Source organism: Nyctibius grandis, chromosome 11, assembly GCF_013368605.1.
Source record: "Nyctibius grandis isolate bNycGra1 chromosome 11, bNycGra1.pri, whole genome shotgun sequence".
NCBI classification, from domain to species: Eukaryota; Metazoa; Chordata; class Aves; order Nyctibiiformes; family Nyctibiidae; genus Nyctibius; species Nyctibius grandis.
This window is the reverse complement of record NC_090668.1, coordinates 18,817,783-18,824,102: the sequence shown is the minus strand read 5'-3', so window position 1 is coordinate 18,824,102 and position 6,320 is coordinate 18,817,783. Positions and strand designations below refer to the sequence as shown.

At 48.3% G+C, this 6,320-nt stretch overlaps 1 protein-coding gene across 2 annotated transcripts in view; it reads left to right on the top strand.

Annotated features, from left to right (window-relative positions):
- The first annotated feature begins 1,142 nt into the window (after positions 1–1,142).
- The window catches only part of ABHD2 (abhydrolase domain containing 2, acylglycerol lipase), a 40,298-nt gene continuing 35,120 nt past the window's right edge, over positions 1,143–6,320 (top strand). The window contains exon 1 of one of the 2 annotated variants that reach the window (XM_068409975.1): positions 1,143–1,187. The gene's annotated coding sequence lies outside the window, so the exon portion shown is untranslated. Of the gene's footprint in view, positions 1,188–1,325; positions 1,706–6,320 lie in introns of those variants that run through there. The other variant, XM_068409976.1, reaches the window with a different exon arrangement.

Below are 6,320 nucleotides of genomic sequence, written 5' to 3'. Positions count from 1 at the left end.
TCACCGTGACTCAGTCTACGGCAGTTAGTCATCCCTCCAGATACATAACTCTCTGGAAAATGTGACTTGCTCCTTGAGAGCTTTCTCTACGTAGGAAGCTCCAACTCCCAGTAAACAGAGGAAACAAAATGTCTGAAATCAGGGAAAGGATTTTTCCATCCAGTTATATAAAGCAACCATTAACATAGCTAGGAACAGTTCATGTTACCAGCAACGTAACATGTAGCTCTTTTGGGAGCCTGCAAAAAAACCCCAAGTTTATAAACATCACATTGAGGACATTTTTTTATCTTATTATTTATTTCCTCCAGTGCCTTCCAGATGTCGCAGGCTCCATCTACTTCCCAGATTTCGCTGTCCCTGTTACACATCCCACTTGGTGGGAGGAAACCGGGTGGGCACCCCTGTGCCTCTGCGGGGCTGGGGGAAGACCTCTGCTCCTGTTGGAGAGGCCCAAGAGGTGATCCCAGCTTGCACCCCAGTGCCAGGTCTGACACACAGACATGGCCTGGGGGCCTACGGGAAACAAATTCAGCATCTTGAAGGCCCTACAATGTAATTCCTCAATTATTTTTGATTGCAACGTGGCACCACGCGACCAGTACTCAGCACCTGGGCACACTCAGATGGATTATCAGCAGGCTTTGCCACACTAGAGGTTTTGGGCCCTCAGCACCACAAGCCCCACGTCACTGGGGGGTGAACATGCACCTCAGCTGGAGCCGCTCCCCAGGCTGCCTCCCCCCGCGGCAGGGGTGTTGGCTCCGGCAGCGGGAAGCGGCCAGCGGCGAGGCTGGTGCCTCACCCTCGCGTCACCGCTGTCACCGCTCCCCCCGCCGCCCCGGCCCGGCCCCGCTCTGTCATGGCGGCGGCACCCGCTGCTCCCCACAGGCGCCGGCAGCCCCGCCCCGCGGACGTCAATCGCCGCCCTCCGCCGGACGGAGGGGCGCCCAAGCCAACGGAACCGCCGTGTCCCGCCCCGCTGCGCCTCCACCAGCCAATGGCGCCCGCGCGGGCCGGCTGGAGGGCGCCCCCCCTCCCCCCCGCTCGCCTTTCGGCCAATCCGAGCACGGCGGAGCGGCCAATGGGAGGGCGGGGGCGGTGGCTAAGGGGCCGCGGGGAGGGGGCTGGGGCAGACGGGTGGGAGCGGTGGCGGGTGTTGCCTGGCACCGGAGCGGGGCCTGCAGGTGAGGTGGCGGCGCTCCGGGAGCCCCTTCCCCGCGGGGCTGAGGGGGCGGCGGCGGCCGCGGCCGGGCCTCCCTCCCGCTCAGTGGCGCAGGGCGGCCGCTGCCCCGCGGCCGGGTGTGTCAGCCTCGCCCCGGCTTCGGGCTCCCCGTGCCGGCCCCGCCGCCTTCTTTCCGTTCGCTTTGTGCAGCAGGCTCGCCTCGGGTGTTCGTATCCTGGGGGGAAGGTGGGGGTGGCCCCGCGGTGGGGCTCGGCCTGGCCTGGCTGGGGTGGTCTGTGGGCCGCTCCCTTCCCGGTGCCTCTGCTGTCGGTCCTTGCCGGCGTTGGAAGGTCCGTGCGGCTGGCGGTGCGGTGGCGGCCTTCCCCATCGCTTCGTGGAGGCGTGAGGCTGTGCAGGGCAGGAGGAGCGGTGGTGTGAGCAGCCTGTGCTCGCAGGGAGCGAAGGCTGAGGTGGGAAGCGGTTGTCCTGAGCGTGGAGCAGAGGTCCTGAGAGGGTGATGCTTGTGTGAGTTAGAGCCAGGTGAGTTCTGGCTGATGTCCGTCAGGTCACATTGCTCCCGCTAAATGAGGCTCTTCTACTCTGTTACTCGTGCTCCTTGGTCCTGACACTGCTACTTGTATTTTGCAACAACTTTAGGCTTCCTTTCGTTGATGCTACTATATACCTGCTTGTTAGCCTGTGTGACAGGGCTCTGTCCACTGTGTTCTACAACTTCACGTATAAGTTGTGTTTTACTCCAGCACAGGATGGGTAGATATTTCTGTCACAGTTGATGTATTACAGCTGGTGAATCCCTCAGCTGACACTAACTTTTCTGAAGAGTGACGTTAGCAGCAGCTTTGTTCCCACAGTTATGGCTGGAGGGATTGCATCCTGTAGTTGCGTTTTCATGCAGGTCTCTTCTGAGAATTCATAACAGCTTCCTCTTATTGTTGATGTACGGTTGTCAGTGGTGTGGTAAGTACTAAAGATTCCTGTCTGCCTCTTACAGATTGCTGTTTGACTTCCACGGCACTGGTGCCTCCTTCTGTAACTAATGTTTGTGGCTTATTAATCAGCTAACTGGTACAGTGTGTTCATCTAACATGCCTTGTTTATCAATGATTATCATGCTCAGCCATGTTGCGTAGGCTGACATGTTCTAGTCCCCACTAATATGGTGTCATAGAACACACAGTTCAACTGTTTGCATTTGTGACATCTCATTTTCAGACCTTCTTTGATAATGTTTATTTCCTGTGCAGGGAGTATTTTTTTATTGACAGCTAGGCTTCGGTGGTTCTGTTACTTGTTCTTGGTTTGTCTGCTTCACCGTCTGCTCGGTTCTCATATCACAAGAGAAGTTTGAATAGATTCTCTTGTCTCTTCTTGGATCACTGGACATGCAGCCTTTCTTATTATTCTAGCCATCATTTATTTCAGTCTCAAAGTCAAGAGTAAGAACAGGAAGGATATTAAAAAAGAACTAAGAGCTAATGTTTGTGTTCTTCTGTTCTCCTGCCTCATTCTTAAAAATAGTAGTATTTCAGCTTTTGCATGAGAGGTCGTCTGTGTTACTGAGTGAATTGGCTGTGTAGAGGATGGAGACTGACCTGAGATTGTGCCAGACTGTCTTTTCTAGGGGTAGAAAAGATGTGGAGGTTGGGGATAAAGCCTTCTGTGTTGCAAAACTGTTTCTGAAGAAATTAAACTTGAAAATTAATTTGTTCTACTCCTCTTGTAAAAGCTATATTTTGATATTAAGGGAATGAATAGCAGCTTAGGCTCTTAGTATTTCATAAAGCTGCATTATTAAACTTGTCTTGTGAAAAAACCTAGAGATTAACATGCTGAAATAGTCACTGTTCTGGGTGGGGGTATTGGGAAGGAAAGATGGCAGAATAACATCATTTGTCCTTGACACAGGCATGTGGAGAGGTTATCCATATCTACAAAGTTACAGTATATCTTCTATATGTAATTTGATGTACTGAAGAAAATGGTGGCATTAGAGCAGTGATTGAAACCTTCTGTAGTTGTAGTTTAACCTCACTTGATAGGGGAAATGGCCTGGGTGCTGCTGGATTCACATTGTCCTGTTATTCCCCTTTCTTGCTCTGTCTCTCTGGCCTCTTCATCCTCACTTTCATGCTGCCAGCTCTGGCAGTGCCAGAACTTGGATTAAGTTAACAAAAAACAGGGTTTAGCAAAGTCTCTAGTAGGAGTGTACATGCTGGGATCTTTGGTGCTTGTAATTCCTGTTGAAAGGTGCAGACACCAGCCTGAAACTGCTGGTTTGGACTTTTCAGCAAAAGCCTAAATCATCGTAGTTCTGCTAGTATATTGGAGTCCTCATCCACACTTTTGAGTTTCTCTGGAAGATTGTATTTCATGATGTGTTGTAGCTCTGAATTGCTATTCTTAATGTGCACTATAGATCAACCGAACTTCTGAGCAAGTATTTGCCCTTCTTCAGACTAAACAGCTTGCCAAGTTTAAGTTTATATGCAATTTAAAATCTGATCAAACTCAGCTGGTTGAGTTCATTACCAAACAATTGATTTAATATCAGTGTGCAAGGGCAGTGTGTCCCTCTTAGAGAAGCAAAGTCCCACTTGCCCAACATATGTGGGTGGCAATGACGCTAACCTAGTCAGGCAGCTGTCTTACCCTCTTTTAGCTCTGGGAAGGCTTGTGTGCCCAAGGGCTTGTCTTTTCTCCAGCTATATCAGCTAACTTGATAATAAAGATTGTCTCTGACTGCCAGCCTTACTCAGCCAGCATCAGGCAGCAGTAATTCAAAATGCTTTGCAAAGCAGTTCTGTACAGACCAGGTGCTTGAAACATCTTTGTGCCTGTGCTACATTGGAGGTTAACACCAGCAGAAGGAAGTGTCGTACTTTGCAATGTACAGAAGATTTTAATCTGAATCTCTAGATTGACTAAGAAGTGCAGTTGCCTAGCACTTACTCTACTGTTGAGAAATACTTGAGTTTCCCATCACCATGGGTTCAGTCTGACTAAAATAAATGGCAGTGACAACTTCCGCTGCTAACGTGGACTGAGCTCCTGCAAACACCAAACCCTTCTGAAACTCCTGATGTACTAGTTGCTAATAACTGAGCTACAGCCCTATTCAGGGCATTGAGTACTCAATGTAATACAGGCTCCTCATGGAAAAGGTCAGCTAGGACAAGTGACTGGCTGCTAGTGAGGGGTTTACTGTTCAACAGTTTGTCCTGCTTCTAAATTTATTTACATCTTCAAAGATGCTTTTGCGTAGGATGCGGGTTCCAGAAAGAGTATGCTGAGAGTGTTCGAGCCTGGCTGTCCTGTAACTGGAACACTCGGTTCTGTGAAGCGTTGGTTGGGCATATGTGAATATGAAAGATTGTACTAAGTGAAATAAGCAGATGGACAGTCATTTGCAGTGAAAATCCTTGTAAGAGTTAAGGAGAAAACATCCTCAGATGTGTGTCTGTAATATCCCTAACCTGCACTCAGATTCAGCAGGAAAGTGGGCAACGTAGCTCTTCAGACTTTGAGTTTCTGGTGACTTCTGTGGTGCTCCAAAGCTTCTGTTTGTTTTAATCAGCATTCTGACAAAACCTGAGTGTTCTGCAGTAGTGGTAGCTGTGTGTTGGTTGGGTCCTGTCTCTTTGTATTTGGTTCTTTTGTCCTCAAGTGTTGTTGCTTTATGTTTAATGTAATGATGTGAATTAAACTTCTCTAGCATGAGCCTTCTATCTGTCATGGACAGGCTCTTAGAGAATGACTCTGCAAATCTTCTGTACTGCTGTGAAGCAGAGCTGCTTGTCAGGGGGAAAAAAAAAATAAGCTGGATGTTTGAAGGCTTTGGAATGAAGTGGCACCTCAGCTTTTGATCATATTCAGATATAGGTGTTTTCTGACTGCTTGAACTGGACCAGTCTTCAATAAAATTCTCTTAGCTGTCTTAACTTGTGCTTTGGTGATAGATGTTCTTTCCCTGCTGTGCAGCTTGTCTGGTGTGGAGCACGCTGTGCACAGAACAGCTGTGATGTGCTTGGACTGCAGGCTGCTCCTCTGATAGGTACATCTGAGCTCTGTGACAGTGTGGGGATGGAAGGGTTGGAGTCCGAGAGTAAATAAGGCTTTAATGGTATGATGCTGCATTTCAAAATATACTGAAGGAGTAGAGCATACTTTTGTGGAGGGGTTTAGTCTGTCATGTGGTTTGTATTGGCTCTCTTGGCTATCTGTGGCTTGATGCTAGTAGCATTCCCTCAACTACTGAGCATGGATTGTTGGGTTCTCTGCAATGTATTTATTCCACTTCTTCCCTTGAGCTTAATGCTGCCTGCTGGCACAGGGTTATGTGGTAGGTAAGTGACACCTGCTAATGCTGTAAGACTGTGGAAAGGTGTTAGCCAGTATTTCTTCTTCCTCAGTACCTAAAAGTAAGCTTGACCTCTCCTACAAGGAGCTGAAGCTCTGCCCTGTTGTTCCATAAGGCAGTGGTTAGGGTGTGACAAAAGTCCTAAGTCTCTGCAGTTATAGAGTAATTGTTTGCTTAAGTAACATGAGCCTTTCCCTTAAGATAAGATGCAATTAATTGATTTCTGTGGAGTCATCAGAGCCTTGTCTTAGTTTAATTTTGTACATCATGTGTGTGCAATAAAAGCTAGTGCAGTGGTTTTCAATCCATCTGTGACAAGCAGAAACCAGATAAGGTGACATACAGGAAGTCTACATAGCAACCTTCTTAGATAATATACAAAAGCTGCCTGCTGTGCAGTAGAACCATTTTGATCAGTTAAAATGATATGATGAAGGAATAAAAGCAGTTCCTGTAGTTGGAAAGAAGTGGAATTCAAGGCTCATTTGATGGTAAATTAGCCTTCTTGGGGAAGTGAAAGACCTAATGAGTCTTTGGCCCTGTTGGCTATAGAATTATTCTCAGGTGCTTTCTCTAGCAGGCTGCCTTGGCATGTACACCCAGCCTTCTTAGGTGCTTGGCTTCTGCTCTGAAGGTGTAGGACTCTCTGCAGTCAAAACAGGAAAAAAAATCTCTGGTTGAAGGCACCTGTCTTTCTGGCTGTGCTGATGGTGTCTCATGCTATGAACTTTGTCCCTGTAACCTCACAGTACCTCTAAATTTAGTGTATGAGCCAAG